Genomic DNA, 19,934 nt, shown 5'->3' on the forward strand with positions numbered 1-19,934 from the left:
CTATGGATCTCCCCAGCATCCAAGCGAGACTCCATCAAAATCTGCCACTCGTTGGGCGACGCCTTCTTTTCTACGAACACCCCACCACTGAATGATGAACTTTGCCAGTTTTTGCTTCCGACCCGACCAGGAGAGAACACAGGGTCAAGCCAAGCCCTTACCCGCCTGAATGGAATTCATATCTCCTTCGTCTGGTCGAGAAGGGAGAAAGCCCGTGGAACTGGACTGTGACTCTTCTATTACATTATGGAGAAGTCCATTCTCGTCATGGTCGTCCACGTCCTACCGTAGTGCCCGGAGAACCAGGCTTGCTTAGCTTACAAAGCTAGCTTACTAACGTGAATCCTTTTTTATTGATTGCACGAGCTAGCCAGCAAGCCAGCAAAGCCCCCGACGCTTAATCGCTTCATTTAGGCACCTACTGACACTAAAGCCGTTCCACTCGTGCTTCTTTAACGAGAATCACTTCGTTCCACTCTCCCAACAGGCCAGCAAGCCATTCCTAGCGGCTTAGCCCTTGTTAAAGGCTAAAGAGCGTACTGAACACTCACCCTTTCTCGCCAGCAAGCTAAGCTCCTAGTCCTCTTAGCCGGCTTACCTTTAACCTAACTCTCTAGTTTATGGCCGAAAAACATGGGAAAACACTACTTTTTGATCAAAAAAAAGAAGGCCATTTAAAAGCTCTTTTCTTGTGTTCTTGAGTACTCGTTAGGATATTACTTCAGGGGCTATCCAAGCCATTGAGGAGCCTGCTCAAGCTGCTGAGGATGATGAATGATCCTAGAGGCTCTTCTTCCGTATGAGATCTTATAACCGGGAAGCGTAGGTAGAACTTGTGGAAGGAAGACACTGGCGAGTAGACCTGTGAGAGCCCCCCCATCAAAGGTCGATATCTTACCTTTCAAAGCGGGTATAAGAATGGGAAGTCGGGATATCCTAATCTTCCAGCTCTCAAGCAGTTCAGAAGATTCATCCCTCATTCAATCCCCTTTGCTCCTGCTTTCATCTACCCCTATGCTTATGCTTTCTTCGTCTATGCCTATGCCTCCAGGGATGGATCCAATTTCCTGTCCTTTTTTGGAATCGTTGATACATATGTTATGTTACGATGGCTTCGGATGAGAGAGGGTGGTCGTAGATCATAGTTCTATAGCGAAGCTAGGCTGTTGAGTTTGAGCTATGAGTTCTGACCTGAGCTAGTCTTTCAGATTAGGCAGGGAACATGAGGGACAGTTCCTCACTACCGAAATTCCCTTACAGTTCTAGAAGGTAAGAGAAGCTAGGGCTTTTGAGTTCCAGTAATCAAGCCAAACTGGAGTTCTGGAGAGAAGGCAGTGAACGGAGTTGGCGGTTCGAGTTCTTGGCAGGACGGATGTGACCCAGACTTAACAAGTAGCTTGGCTCAACCTTCGCTTTCCTTTGACAAGGCAGTTAAGGCTCCAGCTTCGCTTTCTACTTCGCTGCCTTTCTCTAACGAGACAAGTAAAGTACCTTAATTCACTTACAGCAAGATAAGGTATTTCAAGCGGGTGAAAGTATAGAGCTACTAACCAGAGTCAGAAAAGTTGGTTGGCATTCAAGCAAGAGAGAAAGAAGTCCCGATCAGGCTACAAGTGGGACTAGAAGCGAGGGCCGCTATTCCGGTCAGCTTGTTAGAAAGGGAACTAGCACCCTAAAGACAGCTACTCTCGCTTTCTAACAGTAAACTAAACTGCCTTCCGGTCGCCTCACCAACGCCTTCTCTCCCTATCGGTCGAACTTTTACATCCAGGAAAGGGGATCCATTACCTTTCTTAGCTAGGAGAAAGTCACTGTCATCTCTCTCTCCTTGAATCGCTCGGAAATCGTACCTAGCCTCTCGTCCATAACCTAGCCCGAAGCTCTCAAACGACTGATTTCACACAAGTAGTAGGACCTTCTTGTATAGTGGAGTTAGAATAGGCTCTAGAATAGTCGAATTAATGGTCAGTCTCGCTCTCCACCCTGCTGCTAGATGGGATAGGGCTTTTCACATGCTTGAGATAAGACAGATCTTTTTTAGTCATTAAAGAGGCCGAGAGAAAAGTCTCATTTTTACATGGATGAGCAGCAACTTTATAAATTCATGCTCAAGTCTGTCACTTAGAAGATAGGATGGTATCGACCCGGACAAGGGGGCAAGATTCGCTGGCTTAGGGCCCCTTTAATAAGGAGCAGAATCGGTAGGTTCCTTTCCGCCCATCGATTCAATAAGATCAGTTCAATCAGTAAAGGTCGAATTGAAATCTATTATTATCATAGACAAGACAAGGGAAGATGCCCCCAATAGAAGGCAATTTTTTAATGTACCAGAGAATAGGCAGGTTTAGAGTTAGAGGAATATCAAGAATTGGAATATCAGTCAGAAATTGAATAAGAGAAGCAAAGACGGGTTATAGTATAGTAGAATCAGTAATCATCTAGCGGGGACGGTTTCACTTATAGGTCAAGGGTATCGCCCATCTCTATTCGCCTATCCTCTTCCTAGATCGAAGCTTTCCTTGGCTTCGAAGCCTATCTCCACCATGACCTCTTTCTCCTAGCTCCAACTGTCGAAATAAACCGCCTTTCCCTCTGTCCTAGTCAATTCATTCTTTCTTGGCCTCTTCGTCAGTAGGGGTCTGGAATCTAACCCTCAAACCTTTCCTTTAAGATAAGAAAAGTGTATCGCTCTTTCCTCTATCAACTACCATCGGAAACGTGGAAAGAGCCTATCTCTTACTCTTAAATCCAGTAAAGCTTAAGAGAGGTACTGAAAAAAAAGACTAAGTGACCCGAGAAGCCCACCCTTTAGGTCCCTTTTCATAGACGAGAGAATGAGGATCGATTTAGTGCTGAAAGCCTTAAAAGCATCAATATGATTTCAGCTTGCCCCTATACTCTATGAAATTGAAACTTTTGCCATTGAAGGGTCCTCATAGAAGGAAAGAGTGAAAGTCTCATTTTGACACTAGCGAGATACCTACTTTCTAATGGATCTCTCAGTCTACGAAGGAAAAAGTGAGAACGTTAAAATGCCTTTCTAATAGAAAGTTTCTACATGCTATCTGGAGCTATAGGTAGAGGAATTTGATCGATTGGCTTTCAAGCTGAACTATGTAATTAAGAAGTGTAATGCCAAACTGATTAGCTAAGAGAAGCCCTGGAGTAAGGCTTTAGCCTCAGCCTCCTATTGCCCTGACCAAAGTTGCATGAGAATGCTAAAACAATTAAACCGACTCTCTAATGCAGCCACCTACTGCACTATTTAAGTCAATAGCAGAACCATCCACATTTAGTTTAAGGCCTGTAATATGAGGAATCTGAGCCATTTCCCTCTTTTGGGAATGGCGGGCAGAATGATTATCAAGGCTTGAATGCATGTCTGATCATGAAGACTGAGAGAGTAAGAAGCCTTAAGAGATCTGAGCACCACTTCAAAACACTTAGGATCATTTTTGTTTTTCTTTGACGGATCTTCACACAGGGAAAGAGCTCCTAAGTGCTAAGTCCGACAGTGCTCTACACCCTGGATAAAGGTCTATGAGGTGTGGGATGTCTTCCCTTCCTGAGTTAGTGCCAAAAGAATAATAAGCAATGATCATGTTGCCAGCATGCTATGCGACTAGTCGATTATCTTACTAAGCTAAGAACTAGATCTCCATCCAAGAAAGTCAATAGATATTTTTTATGGCTTTCAGTGCCCCTAGCACGAGATCATCGAACTGCACTTGAATTAAGAGGTTCACTTCACTGCTGGTATGCTTTAGGACTCTTCACTGAATGACGACTAACTAGCGGATTCAGGGAACGAAGATGGCCCTCTACCTACATCTATACTGGACTCCTGACTGTTAAGAAACTTTTTCTTTTTTTGATTTTGAGTTCTTTTTAGAAGAGAGAAAGAGTAGAAACAAAGGGTACGCTCTCTAGAAGATTTGCTCGGAGCTGTTCACTTTCACTCGTTCGACTGGTATCTTGAAACCTCTTTGCTTGCGGGGGCAGGAGTAGAAACGTCTGAGAGAGCGCTTCGCGAAAGAATCGTGTGGCGCGGTGAAGGGTTCCCGTTGGGGTTTCCGGCTCTCCTGGTCTCCACCTACTTGTGGAAGAGGGGGTGAGTTGATATTAAGGTGTCAAGGCGCTCGAAGAAGGCCACAAGTGGAAGCAACCGATGCTTTGGTCATTCAGTTGACTCCTTGCTGCCAGTCCGTGCTTTCTGTCATGCTGGCAAAAGCGGGGCTTTCGGTCGGTTTTACCTACTATTGGATTTGAACCAATGACTCTCGCCGTATGAAAGCGATACTCTAACCGCTGAGTCAAGTAGGTCAAGCTGAGCCAAGTCAGAGAAAATAGACCCCTATAAGTATAAGAGAAAGCCGCGCAACCAAAGTTCCCCTTACTATACAAGGGGGGGCGGAGCGCTAAGAAAGAGAAAGCGTTATCACTATACGAAATGAAGCAGCGACTAGCACGCTAAGCTAAGATCAACCACTTGGAGAACGGGGAGCCTTTCTTTCTCGGTCGTCTGTCTTAAGAAGTTAAGCGGATTCCGATTCATGTGGTCGTTCTTTGCTGCATTGGTGTTTTCACTCCCCACTCTCCACCAGAACAAAATGTTTCCACTATGTCTGAGGAGTAGTCAAAGGAAGTACGGCGGGTCCGAGTAGGAAAAAATGAACTAAGAAGTAGGGCATAGAAAAATGGATCAATTCATTCAACAAGATCCGTTCGGATCAGACCAGGATGAATGGGATTGGTTTGACCTCTCGCTCGGAATTCACCCACCGCCGACAGATGTCCCATGCCACGTTTCGTGAACAGCTATGCCCGAGAATGAATGAATTGTGATATAGCGCCGAATAAGTCACAGCTCTATTCCCGACTTGAAATCCATAAAGGACTTTAAGGGAGAGAAAATGGGGGGCCCTAAAATGCCTCGGGACGACTGCACGTTACATCATAGCAGCACGACCAAATGGAGGCGGAAAGTCGGTTGGGCGCTAGCGCTTTATATTATACTAATATAATATGAATTCAATTAAGTTAAGGGCTTTTCCCTTATTAGTAAAGTTGCTCGAGGCCGGAAAATGAGAATACAATCTAGAAGATCTGGTCGAATGGTAGAAGAATCTATGGATTCGTTAGGAATCGATAGTCGTTGGTTGGACATACGAGTCACAACCGGCCGGGAAGAGGAGGGATCAAAGACGGAGCTACTAGCTACTAGTTGTAAAGGAAAGGACAAGACCACCTTTCATACATTTCTACTGGTCCAGACATTCGAATAGCGAACGAAAGACCAGGAGATTGGATCTAGAAAGCACTTCCAGCAGGGTTGACGGTTATGTGGTCCTCATTCAGCTGGAAGTAGGAAAGAAATCCCGGCACGACCGATGACTTAGTCTCCTTCTCCGCTTCGACTCAACCACCTACCTAACCTCTTAGAAAAGATCCGATAGATAGCAGCTACCTAACTTTTAAGCCCTTCACCAGTCAAGGTCTTTCATCTAGTAAGTCCTAGTACTATGTTCTCCAAGCTTGACTAATAGAGTAGGCAGGCCCTTTAGAGAGCAGTAGAATGTTGGGTTAGCTCTGCCTTTAAGTGATAGGGGGTGAGGGGAACTGCTCAGAAATGTCTTAGTTGGTTGAGGAGTGACCGATCCGGTCAGTCAAAAAATAGTAAAAAAAAAGAAAGTATGTCTGGTCTAGTGTAGCTAATGTGACTTTCTCGATCTATAGTTCTTCTTCTTTCTCTCTCTTGACCAATGCTCTGGCTTCCCTCACTCAAAAAATAAGCCGTTGTGACACAGGTGTCTCGAGGTAGGCCGTGGATTGAATAGAGAAAGAAGGGCTAGAAGAGCATCCATAGGAAGAAGAGGACGGAAGAGTAGTGCATCCGTGTCTACTCACTCCGGTGGGATTCCAAGATGAAAAGGGATCAATCCAATTACAGCTGTCAGCTAGATAGACGAAACGAGTGCATATCCAGACGTTTTAGTGGTTTCCATTTCGATGGTGACATTAACATCCTTTACCATCTTAGTAGAATCTTAACTCAACTCGGGAGAGGAAGAATCCACTCCCTGAGAAAGAAGGAAGTGCTTGCGCCTTAGGAATCTTGCGCCAAGGCTTGAACTTGCTGCATTCTAGTTTCCAGGAGCGCACTGGAGTTTGATCTTTCAGTCGTTCATTCTTCAAGGCATAATCTTTCGTGACAAGCGGAAGACGGAGGAGCAGGCAAGAAGATCAAGTATAGTGAAAGTATCCTCATGGGCCAAACAGAAAGAGGTTGAGCCCCAACGTCAAATTAATGCATTGATTCAAGGGGTACCCGTGCAAACATCGTCTATCTCTCTGGTCAAGTGGCTCCGCTCTTAGGGAGAGAATCTACGGATTCTGTGAAAGGGCTTCCCTATCTATGATTGAGCTCTCGCTCTTACTCTTTCTATTAGTCGTGTTTTGTCTTTTCTCTCTGACCGTCAACTTGCTTGATTTACTAACCTCGTGTTCTCATCCACTTTAAGGTGAGGTCGAAGCAAAGCGTTTTCCTTCCTCTTCCTATCGGAAAACAAGAACCCGCCAGCTAACTTCTCTCTAGTGGGCTTCACTTGTATGCTATCCTTCCTGACCTTGCCTCGACTCTACTCTCCAAGCTCACTGCTCGACGCTCGCCCGACATATCGGTCTGAAGTTTCTTTGATCACTTAGGACAGACAATCTTTCTAAAAAAGAAAAATCTCGTAATATAGTTCAAAAAAGTGGCTGTGACGTGAATTGCATTGTGTTCATCAACGTGTAAGCTGCACCATGCTGAATGAGAGAATGACATTCCCTTTCAATTGCGATATTGCGTATGATAAGAGAGATAAAGGTTCCTTTTTTCCGGTATGCTGCTCCGCGAGCAAGGAGCGATAGAAGCTAGTATTCTGTAATGAATAACAAGAGTCTGGCACTATAGGCGAATCCAACACCTAGTGATTTACATTTTACACCTTATCTTCTAGACTTTCGGTGGAAAAACCAGCCGAGTCTTCCAGCTGGAGTTCCACGCCTTTTTAACCTGCATAAAAAAAAAGGAAGTCTTACGCCGGGCATGATCCCGGTGTCGAGCAGAGCAGAGCGAATTAAAAAATTTGAATGAGAAATCATTTTCAAATGAGACTCTATGGTAGTCCTACGCCAAGTGATCTAGAATTTATGGTAGATGAGGGTTTTTCTTTATCTTCAGGTGGTACCTCTACTACTCTTTCTTCAACTAGGTCGGACGCACAAAGCGCTCCACCTGAGTTAGAGCGGTTATTTGAGAGAATCTGCAATGAATATGCGGAGTGGGTGGTGATAGTCGATAAGCAATTACCCCCCGAATGGGACATGCCTGACCTTGTTCAGGCAGTGATAGGTGAGGAAGCGCTAGCCACCCCAAGCTATATGAGCGATGCCTATTATGATGTAATGTTACATGGACAAAATAGTTGGTTATGCCAATCAATTTTGAAGTTTCTTGATCTAATCAACTATGTCTTCTAGTCTGTTTGGAAGGAGAACTCATTTTCATTTCATCTTGTGACTCATTCTCTTCGATCTTCTATTTGATTGCTTTTGAAAACGTCTTTTTAACTGAACTACAATGGTCTGATTCTTTTGAAGAAGATATGTAGGCAATTCGGCGTATACCCGGATGCGACCCCATCCACTCCCTCCATCCATGGATAAGGATAAAACAACATCTTTCACTGTTTTGTTGGAAAAACCAACGCTCATATTGACTTTCTTTCACCCTACTCTAAGGGTACTTTAAAGATTTTGATATCTTTTTTTTATATTATATAAAGGCCCCAGAACGCTAAAAGGTGAGGGAACCAGAGTTCTCTTTCTAAAAAAGAAAAAGAAATGACTATAAGGAACCAACGATTATCGATTCTTAAACAACCTATATTCTCCACACTTAATCATCATTTGATAGATTATCCAACCCCGAGCAATCTTAGTTATTGGTGGGGGTTCGGTCCGTTAGCTGGTATTTGTTTAGTCATTCAGATAGTGACTAGCGTTTTTTTAGCTATGCATTACACACCTCATGTGGATCTAGCTTTTGAGAGATGCTGAAGGGGGCTGGTTGCTCCGTTATATGCATGCTAATGGGGCAAGTATGTTTCTCATTGTGGTTCACCTTCATATTTTTCGTGGTCTATATCATGCGAGTTATAGCAGTCCTAGGGAATTTGTTCGGTGTCTCGGAGTTGTAATCTTCCTATTAATGATTGTGACAGCTTTTATAAGATACGTACCACCTTGGGGTCAGATGAGCTTTTGGGGGGCTACAGTAATTACAAGCTTAGCTAGCGCCATACCCGTAGTAGGAGATACCATAGTGACTTGGCTTTGGGGTGGTTTCTCCGTGGATAATGCCACCTTAAATCGTTTTTTTAGTGTTCATCATTTACTCCCCCTTCTTTTAGTAGGCGCCAGTCTTCTTCATCTGGCCGCATTGCATCAATATGGATCAAATAATCCATTGGGTGTACATTCAGAGATGGATAAAATTGCTTCTTACCCTTATTTTTATGTAAAGGATCTAGTAGGTTGGGTAGCTTTTGCTATCTTTTCTTCCATTTTTATTTTTTATGCTCCTAATGTTTTGGGGCATCCCGACAATTATATACCTGCTAATCCGATGCCCACCCCGCCTCATATTGTACCGGAATGGTATTTCCTACCGATCCATGCCATTCTTCGTAGTATACCTGACAAAGCGGGAGGTGTAGCCGCAATAGCACCAGTTTTTATATGTCTATTGGCTTTACCTTTTTTTAAAAGTATGTATGTACATAGTTCAAGTTTTCGCCCGATTCACCAAGGAATATTTTGGTTGCTTTTGGCGGATCGCTTACTACTAGGTTGGATCGGATGTCAACCTGTGGAGGCACCATTTGTGACTATTGGACAAATTTCCCCTTTTGTTTTCTTCTTGTTCTTTGCCATAACGCCCATTCTGGGACGAGTTGGAAGAGGAATTCCTAATTCTTACACGGATAAGACTGCCTGAAAAGTGAGAAATTCTGACACCCATCATTTTCGAGTGAGTATTACACCAAGAATTGACAAGCCTTTAGTTGTACATTTTCTATTTCTTACGTGACTTTGATGAAGGAAAGCATTCCGGGAACAGGAATAAGAGTAAAGGCCTTCCTTGTCATTGTAGTAGGCTTGTTTGCAAGAGATAAGAAGCAGCTTCAACGATGCAATCAGACCTGTGAGAGTAAGCATGAGAAGCCAGTATGTCTATAATTGAGTTGCCTTGTCTATAGATGTGAGAAACCATCATGCCAGAAGACAATAAGTTGATGCATTCTCTGATCAAGTAAAGCACATGTCAAGGGGTGGATATAAGACCAAGGATGGAGTCCACCATAACTTTGGAATCATATTCGATGTCATTCACTTGGATGCCCTTATCAGAACATAGTTTGAACCCATCTCTGAGAGCTCTAGTCTCAGCCATCATGTTAGTACCATTGTGATAGAATGAAGAGAAGGAAAAAATAAAAAAATTGACCTGAACTCTTTCTCAGGATACCACCACCTGCACTCTCTCCCATAGTAGCTGATCCATCTATGTTGAGTTTGGTACATTTTGGGGGAGGAGGATTTGATCCATATCCCGCTTTTATTTCCCTTCGGGCTCCTTATTCCGAGGCTGTTCTTTATCACGGCTCTTCTGAGGCTTTCCAACCAACCATGTTGACTCGGAGTATTCAACCCCCCATTCGCCTAGCCATCAGATTCCTCCGCTGCCATCTTCGCTTTTGGCTCCTTGTCATTTGATCTGGGGGAATCAACCTCGAAGAAGGGAGCCTAGGAGCGTAGTTTGGCCTGTGTTCAAAATTAAATGCTCAAATTCCAGCTTCAAGCGTTCTGCAGCTCATAATCATATTATGGAAAAGGAGGCGTGGGAAAACGGCACCAATTCTGTCCAATAACATCAAAAACCTCATTTTTTAGTCCTTCGGCCTTTGCAAACAAACAGTCCGGCCAACCCAAGTAATCGCCCATAACATCAATCAGTACCGCAAAAGGCTAAAAATCTGACTAAGTCTCCAGCAGCTGCGGAGCGGGGGATAAAGGAACAACAGGATTACAACATTGCACAGGATCAATCAGAATGCGGGAGCGCAGAGCCTTTAAGAGATAGGGGGTGCGGGAGCATAATACTTAATACTAAGGATTCCCCGTGGTTTTTCATGCAGATTTGACCACGGGATAAAAGTGAGTGCGGGAAAAGCAGCTACAGATACAGGACAAAAGAAGGAGTGGCGCACTTAAAGAGTAAAAAAATCCATCGTAGTGCAAAAGAGCATCCTGCAGAAAGAGGATCCCGCGGAAAGTTTCCACTTTTCTGTCCAGCTGCAAAATGGAATGGAATAGTCTAAGATGCTTAATAGCTCCAACAAGCGCGAAAGCCGTTGCTTCTTGCTTTCGAGCCCAAACCTACGATTGCTTAGTAAGGTTGCTTCTTTTTATATCTCCTCAAAAAAATAAAGGCGAAAGGTTGCTTGCTTTACTTTGAGAAAGAAGTAGAAAGAAGGTATTATATAATAAATAAAAGTAAAAGCGCTAACGCGCTTTTTTTTTCAATAAGGGGCGGGAAGAAGCGAGCCTCTCAGAGAAAAAATTGATAGTTGTAGCGCGCTAGCGCGCATTTGACTAAAAACATGGAAAGTAAAGGCTCTGGGCAACGAGTGGGGGGGAGCCTTGACTTGAAGCATTGTACAACTGCTTAAGGCTCCTTCGGGCCATGGCCACAACTATCATATAAGGCAAGGCTTGGAAGCAAGCTACCTGCGCCTATCGGCGGGAACTGGGCTTGGCTTGGTTAGTAGTGCCCGCCCATTCTGTCTCGCCCGCCTGCCGACCCATGAATTCTTCAGAGTGGGCCGGCAGGCCGGGCGTACGGGAACCGTCGAAGAAGTGCCTCAACGCGCCGCAGCCACTACTTTACTTTGACTCCTTTTATGCAATTATGAACTCCACGTAACTTTCTCGATTCCAAGGCAACTTATCCTTTTTGAGCTGACGTAACAAACTACGCGATCCTCCCAACGAAGCCAACATAAATCCGATCCGAATAAAAAAAATAAAAGGCAGTTTCATTATGGTAGTATACCAGCCACCTGTTCTGGAACTGGAAGTTCCAATCGGAGCATATAGATCCGTAAATGGATTTGTATGTATAGCCACTTCAGTCGTGTTCGTCGTTTCTTGAAAGTATCTTTTTTCTGGGAACATGGTCAACCAGAAATTCTTATGTTCGCGATTCTTCATCCACCGATGCAGAAAATGCTCCAGTTTTCCATTCTCATATGAGGCCGGAAATTTTATTGGCAACAGATCGACACGAAGTGATTCATCATCCTCAAACATGAGTCGATCCTTAGTTAGGGACGGTTTATAGATCAGAAAATTCCTACAAATTGAATGAGAAGTGGGTCCATGTAAATAATCGAGACCTTGCAAACAACAACGCTCCTTCCCCAAATGGAGTTCGGAACCCAAAGGCAATCGTTGAGTGAACTGTATCTTCTTTGTGTTAGTTAACCTAAGCCGCACCCTTACTGCTGGGGTGGGGCTCGGCCTCCGAACCGTACGTGGGACGAGTTTCTGTCTCATACAGCTCGGGCCGAAACCCGGGGGAAGTTTAGGAGAGATGGAGAGAGCCAGCAGCTGACAGTCGGGGCGGGGATAAGCTTCCTTCTTCACAAGCTTCTCCCTCCCAAAAAAACCGAACCGATAGCGCTTCCCGTTTTTTCTATTCCATCCCATTCCATTCCGGGACAGGCGGCTAATACTAATCTAATAAGTGAAGTAGTCGTCGTCTGACCAATCGGCTCGGACACCAGATCGCCCGTGCCCGCCCATTTTGTCTCGCCCTAAATGGAATCCCTTAGTTACGCTGCGCCCCGACCCGAGTCCCCACGTCCGCTTTTCACTGCCCGAAACCCAAGAAGTTGGCTTTGCCAACACAACATTAGGGCCGTCCCCTTCATTCTGTACTGACCCCGGCCCGGGCTGGCTTTTTGGGAAGCCCGTCCCCACCGTGCTCACGGCCCGGCTGGCCTGCCAGCGGTAGTGGGAATTATCCCGTTCCCTGGTCAAAGACTTGCTTGGATGCGGGATCTACTCCACGAGGAGCGGTACGGACGTAGATGATATCATCACGACCTCTCTTTTCATATCGTTAGGGATGCTTAACGCCACTTCGCCAACTGGCGTTACCTGCGCTTTCGTGTCTCTCAGTGTGGTCAGCACCGGGTGTTTTCGAGCAGCGAGGCTTACACCCATTCGCATTAGTTCATCCAAAGTTCCTTACCCTTATGCACGAATTATTAAATAAGCCATCTTCCTATTAAGGTTAAGGAGTCAACTGAGCATCTCAGCGGCGGGATTGAATACCCGGATCGAATCAGAGTTCACGCCGCCCGCCCTGAACAAATAGGAGGCGTGGGCCACAGGTCGCACATAAGCCGCCGGGTCGCACGACAGAAGAACACCCAACATAAAGATGCACACTCCTCCATGTGAAATATTCATCTTCATTGGGGCTTTTTTTGTAGTAGTCGTGACCAACAGCCATCAGCTGTCGGCTCGTTGGTAAGGTGAGAGCTTCAAGCCCGATTTCTGGTGGCACACCCCCCACACAAGCACCGCCCGACTCAGGGGGGACGGGTAAAGCTACAGGCCCAAAAACTTCGGCCCTTCTTTCTAAATGGGGGTGCCCAGGGCGCCTCATCTTGTCATTTCGTCCTTGCTCATTCCCGTTAGGCTGAAGTCTTTGGCCTTTCCTTCTCCGCGCCCGCTCACGCTTCGCTGACCTATCGCGTGGTAAAGAGAAGAAAGTACGAAAGAATAGTAAACGGAGCACACCGCAGAAAGATTCTAAATATGAGAAATCCCCCTTTTTTCGATAAGAAGGAAATGAAGAATAGGAACGAAACGAAATAAGGCCTTTCTAGCTCTAGTTTCGGATGAGCTTCCCCTAATTATGTCTGGTAATAGAATAGGTCGGCTTGCTCTGACGAAGACTCCGCTTTTTGCTCCGTCCGTGGAGCGTATGAATTTCCTGGAATGTAGATAGACCAAAAGAGGGAATGAAGGGATAGGAATAGGAATTATAGTACCATTAGAAGAAGGGGCACCTGTGGGAACATCTCTACTGACGAACCATTTCAATAGTACGGGTGCTGCCGTGCCACGAGGCACGACCATGGAAGTAATGAAAAAGAAAAGGTTTTGTAGTTGGACCATCTGTTCTATCCGTTCGAGTTTTGCTTCTATAGAGAAGATGAGACGCTAAAAATGAAAGTGTTCGCAACGCATACCGAAAGGGTACCAATGAAGCCGACCATTAATGACTAGTTCGAAGACCAAGAGCGGTCTGATCCAAAAAGAAAGCGTGACCTTTAAGGTAGGGGTAATCCGAACTTGAGGCGGAATCCCTCATCGGTAAAGTGGGAGTAGAATTCACGGTATATTTGTGAATTTCTACCGCTTTGGTTTATATCCTGAATAAAGAAATTCAGACTCCTGTCCATGATATCCCGTTGGAAGGAATGTTGCAAAGAGCTCACCGGCTCCACCTTACCCTCAAGGAAGTCGTACGCCTCCGCCCTTATTTTTATTTTTATTTTTAATTTTTATTTTATTTTGTTGACTGTAAAAATCTAACAATTACTTTAATTTTTAAATTTTGCAGAATTAATTTTATTTTATTTTAATTTTAATTTTAATTTTAGTTTTAATAATAATCCTCAAAAAGATTTATTTTTAAAATTTTTGAAAATATTGGACTGTGTTGGATCCTGCCTTATACTGTGTGAACATCAGGTAAAGGAAAGCTAGGTATAAAAGGGGTTTACAGCCGGAATCCTCTTCATTTTTCTGATTCCGGCCGCAAACCCTCCCACACTCTCTCTCCTCGAAAACAATTTCTTCGATTTTTGCGAAATTACTCCGATAGCTTTGAAGGTATCTCATTTCTGACCATGAATATGCATTTCGTTCAGTGATTTGATGATTTTTGAGCCTGAAATCGACGAAAAACTGATCGACGGAGTTTACGGTCGAAGCTTACGGTCGTAAAGAGTTTGCGACCGAAAACTCCCTTTGCGGCCATTAGCATACGGTCAAGGGTTTACGGCCGTAAACCCTCGTTGACCGTAAACCCCCGTTGACCGCAAACTCTGACTTTCACCAAATTTTAAATTCATTTTGGGGTCAAAAATTAAATCATTTAAAATTTTAATTGCTCATTTTTCTCTCTTGTCTTACTTGGTATGTTTTAGTGCAGATAAAATGGCAGCTTTAAAATTTGCAGATATGCACAACCTGGCGATGGTTCTTGCTAACCCTGCGGCGGCTCATTAGGAATTTAAATCAATGATTCACGGATTACGAGAATGCTGCTTGGCCTCTGCCATTACAACGAACACTGCTGTCTATCAGAAAATGATTCGTGAGTTCTGGCAGACTGCCAAAATGACAAGGGATGATAATGGAGCTGTCACTGTGGATGCAATCGTTCAGGGATGAAAAATTGTCATTGATGAGACCTTTGTGAGAGAGACTTTGCTGATCAACGACCTTCCGACCTTTCCCACGGAAATTGGTATTGATGATGCTCAAAGGATTCCGAGGAAGATGGGATACGAGGGTGTTTCTCCACCAACAATGAAGAAACTTATGCCGCCCTATTGGAAACTTCTAGCCCACGTGCTCGTGAGCTGCATCTCCGGCAGAAGGTCTGGTGCTGATGAGATATCCCTGAGAAACATTGGCGTTATTGTTTCTCTCGCTGCGGGGATCGGTTTCAACTTCTCTAGATTTATTCTGGACGAATTTGTGGTCAACATTAATGCCACTACTCGGGATACCTTCCTAATGTACCCTCGGTTCGTTCAACTCTTCATCAATAAGCAATTTCCCCACTTGGTAAAGGATGGAGAAACACTCGATATGAAATCATTGGGCCCTCACACCATTGGGCTCATTAAACAAAATCGTAAGGGGAAGGTGATCTTTCAAGGGTTGTATCATGTGGTTAAGTTCGGACGATTTGCTGAACCAAATGAAGAAACAGAGTCACACGAATCCTCAGATAAGATATCTTCGGAGCACACTTCGTCGGAAAAGGTGATTTCAGAAGGAGATGTGATCACCGTGTCAGATCAAGAAGGAGAAGCGACTGTTGCTCCTGCTGTGTCAGTAGCAGAGGAGCATGAACTACAAACAGTTCAAGTTGAAGGAGATTACAATGAAGGGTCTTCCAAGAATACTGTTGAGCCTACTCAATATGAAGACCTTGATCTCACAGGCTTCGATGCAGATGACATTCCTACTAATTTTGGATCTAATGATGATTTTCTGTCAAACGTCAACCTCAACTCGCTGCTAGATAATCTCAGTGATGCTGCTCACACATCAACGGAAAGTAGGGATACAGAAGACGCTCTCGAATCAACCCCCATTACTACAGAACAAGTGGTTGTCTCTTTCACTCTAATGGTGACAGTATCAGGGATTCCTCCCCGTGATGTTGTCTCACCTACATCTGAACCACTTCAGGGTGATTTCTCAATAGACCAGACATCGCAGCCTCCGTCCAAAAGAAGACGACGAGATCCTAGGTTTGGGCCTCTGGATTCTAGCTTGTCTCAAGGCTTGCCATTTGCTCCAACTATCAGTCCTGCTATTGTAACTACAGAACCTTTACGTGAAGGCCCTAGCACATTTTTTGAAGCCGGTGGCTCCTCTATTCCACCAGGATTCTCTCCTCCAAGACCTGCTCACGATGCAGCCTCTGTGCGTTTGGCCTTGCATCTTGCTCAGGAACAAGCTGACGCACCTTCCTCTAAGGGCAAAGGAATTGCTTTTCGAGAAGGTCAGTCAAGAGAAGATGACTTAGTGATAGACGAGCTTCAGAAAAGAGTGAATGTGCAGGATCAGAAAATTATTGAGCTAAGCATTCATGTTGAAGATCTCTTGAGTGAGAATACAAATTTGAAGAATCAAGTTTCTGATCTCCAAGAAGATAAATCAATCAAGTCCAGGCAAATCTCTGAGCTCCAAGATCATTTCAATCTTTTGACCTCCAATTACTTTGATCTCAAGAAGAAGCTTGAAGAACAATTTGGTGATAAATATAAGACATCCGCAGATGAGCATAGAATTGATCTTCACTCTCAGGCTCATCATGTTGCCATGCCAACTGCTCAGACTTCTCGAGTGGTGAATCGTTTTGAAGAAGAACCTGCTCATGCCCCACATGTTGCACAGATTATTCGAGATAAACAAGAAAAAGCCGCTGAGAAGGGACAACTCCTGTTCAAAAGGAATTCCGACAAGAATGCACCAGGAAATCAATCCACAATCACTGTTACTGATCTCGAAACCGTAAGGTTTAGAGACACGTATGGTGATAGGTCCGTAATCGTATCATGGGGTTTTCATGATCCCCAGAAAATGTGGATTGTTCGCAGAAAGAGCGGCAAGACGGAGCTTTACAAGGATTGTCATGATTTTAACTCTTGGACTAGGGTGGATCTTTCAGAGCTGTCTCAATCTCCATTCTCAAACCCGACAGATAATCAGCAAGCAACTAACTTCAAACACTTTCTGGAAGATCAAGTAAAGAAGGGTTTTCCATCTATGAAGACTGCTGAATCTGTGATAAAGCAATATCCTGATGTTATTGATCCCAAAACTGGTAATCCCCTCCAGGTGGTGATGTGGCCTGCTACAAATCAGGTCAAACAGATTCCCGTGCTTCAAGATTACTCGGATGGATCCTTAAGCTCTATGCTCTACTGGGTATTTGATGAAACCACAACATCTGCTGTCATCAAACTTAAGGAGGATTGCATTCGTTTGTATGATAGAAGGGATTTGCTCCAGTTTAGAAAATGGGACATTCATCATTTGAGTCATTTTCAGATCCAGGTTGCTGAGGAGATATTTGAGTCTGCCGCGAAAGAGTACACCACTATGGTTGCTGAGATTATAAATAAGCGGATGTGAAATGGAGCGATGGGGCTGGACGATGTGCTGATCGTGGACAAAGATTGACTTCAAGCTAGCACCAAACCAAGGGGGAGATTGAAGGGTCTAATTAGTGGTTTGGTCTAGGCTTTTGTGACAACCCGAAACTTTTTCCGTTATGCATTTCCGTTAATGAAATTTCAGATCCGTAAACCTTTCCGTTCAAAATTTGGTTTAAATAAAATAATCTAGTTATACTTAATTAAATTATTTACGAGTCGGAACCAAAAATCGCGCGGAAACCTGAAAATCTCGAAAATCAACATTTTTGGTCAAAAATGGGATTTACAACCGTAAACTCGTTTACGACCGTAAACTGGTTTACGACCGTAAACCCTGTTTACGGTCAGTGACGAGTGGACCCCATTTTCACCCTATAAATACGATACCCCCACCCTCATTGGAACATTTCTGGGCACATTCTCTCATTCTCTCTCTAAAATTCATCAACCGTAAACTCCTTAAAACGCATTTAAACTCCGGGAAACTTCGAAACCGTTTGGAGCACTTTGGAACGACTGGAATCACTCCTCGCATCGAAATCAGCATTCAAAACCTCGTTTTCCGAGTTTACGGTTCGAGCTTCAAAGACCGTAAACTCAGCCATCTGCTGAAACCGTAAACTCAACTATAGAAACCGTAAACCCATCCTCAGAAACCGTAAACTCGTGCTCTAAGGCAGTAAACCCATTCCTTCGATTCAAGCAAGTCTCGATAACATTCCTCAACCAAATTCAAGTGTTTTCCGACACTTTATCTAACGAAATCGCGAATTTAGATGTATATACATATTTATTTGTTAATAGGATTTCGTTAAGTGTCGCGTGCAACAACTCGGGAACCTTCTTTTCAGTCAACAACTTCACGCAACAACTGTGAGTTCATACCCCTACATTTTTCCGCATTTTTAATGTTTTCAGAGGGGGGGGGGGAATACAAGCTAAACATAAATGTTTTCTTTCAAGCTAAACAAAAGTGTTTTCAGAAATACACATAAAACTTATGCAAATTTCATACTTTAATTCCCTTTTGTATCATGTTGAGCATAAGGGACGTTTTCACAAAAATTGCATAGTTTTTACTGATACGCTATTCGCTACGTTATACATGCAAACTATAATCGGTATAGTTTGGGATTTCTCTAAAAACTTACCAGACATGGAAACTTTCTCTACTAAACATATGCACCGGAACAGAAACCGTTTACAGTTTATATCACTGTTGTATCATGATTTTTATAACTGTAATTTATCACTATACGCGGTATACATTCGGATTTTCACTACGGTAGAACGCTATTGCATTACTTGTAAACTAGATTGTACGATACTGTGAGGCGCTACTTTACTACTGTACCCTTAGGTGTACAGGGATAAATCCTACCACTGTATAACCAGGTCTCCTGGAGGGAGAGCGTGAGGTTTGTGAATAGATCTATTCGGGACTGACAATCCCACATCTGGACTGTTAGCTACAGTTTGGCGGGCACGCCTAAGATGTACAAATGTCATTTAACGTCAACGCCTGAAGAACGTTGGAAAGGTCACTAGTCATATCAAGCATGGTTATACGACTCACATTATGTATAAATCACAGATAGTTTACCAACCTGGTTTTCTTCAATAGTTTTATTTATACCAAATAAAACTAAACATACTATGCATACTGGTCGAGCCAGGGTTTTCAAAACCGAATCATTTATGCTACGGTTTTACACTTAACTACAAATACTTCATGATTAGCTTTAGCTAGACACATGAAGTAGTATTATGCATATCACTACGATTTTTCATAAACAAACATTCATGATTGTATACGAAATCGATAACACTAAGTTTTTCACTAAAGAAAATATCGGATTTTCTTGAGATTACACAAACATTTCGGCTCGCTCATCAACAGTTTTTCATTACAAATTACTGCTTATGAACTCACCAGCTTTATGCTGATATTTTTCAAACTGCTTGTATTCTCAGGAAATCAGTAAACATGTACTTGCTGGATTTTCGAGGAACCAAAGCATTTAGAGTTTTTAAGCTTTTATTTTGCAAAACTATTGGATGTATTTCAAACTGAGTTTCAAACCGATGTAAACGTTTTTATACAAATATTCACTGTAATGGTTGTGTTGCTATGATTGTTGTTATTCATTGGTTGTGATGCTATACATGACGTCCTCCGCCCCGGAATGTTTCTGCCAACGGTTTCGGGGTGTGACAGCTTTCTATGTAATAGGTTCTTTTGTGTCAATTGATAGCTTTTGGTAGTTAGTGAGCAGTTTACGGCCCGACAGTGAGTTTACGGCCGTAAGCTGTTTACGGCCGTAAGCTGTTTACGGCCGTAAACCCAAGGCCGGCCCAGGTCCAGTATATATAAAGGTATGCTAGGTCATTTATTGGTTGTTGATGCCACAGAGTTCACGGTTGTTCTTATCACAAGTTGTACCAGACGTTATTCTAATAGAAAGCATGTGCAAGCTTGTTTTCATTCTTGTTTCTACTTGTTCTTTATTGTTAACTGATTGTGTTTGTTGTTTGATCACTGGTAAGATCCGTTTTAGGACCTTACAAAGTGACTGAAGAACCCACTCAACAGCCAACTTCCTCGAGACAACGACACCCAATACTCTCAGCCTGTCAATATGTGACTTCATCTCCAAGACGTGAGTATACACAGGCCTTCCATCTTGATGTTTCATTGCAAGTAGGGCTTGAGTGACCTTAATTTTTCAAGTCTTTGAACTTGTGGGTTAGGGAGAATTATTGTAGGAGGTGGAGGAAGTGAAGTATGACTTCCACGATCCAACTGCGAGACATCATCTTCAAGAGGAAAGCTTGTTCCAAAGG

The 19,934-nt window shown here is 43.6% G+C and overlaps 1 pseudogene; it reads right to left on the reverse strand.

The window, feature by feature from the left end:
• Positions 1-10,963: 10,963 nt before the first annotated feature.
• On the reverse strand, positions 10,964-12,218 carry LOC145159636 (cytochrome c biogenesis CcmF C-terminal-like mitochondrial protein pseudogene; annotated as a pseudogene).
• Positions 12,219-19,934: the final 7,716 nt, after the last annotated feature.

This window comes from Lactuca virosa, chromosome 2 (assembly GCF_052849685.1).
Source record: "Lactuca virosa cultivar CGN04683 chromosome 2, Lactuca_virosa_CGN04683_v6, whole genome shotgun sequence".
In the NCBI taxonomy this organism is placed as follows: domain Eukaryota; kingdom Viridiplantae; phylum Streptophyta; class Magnoliopsida; order Asterales; family Asteraceae; genus Lactuca; species Lactuca virosa.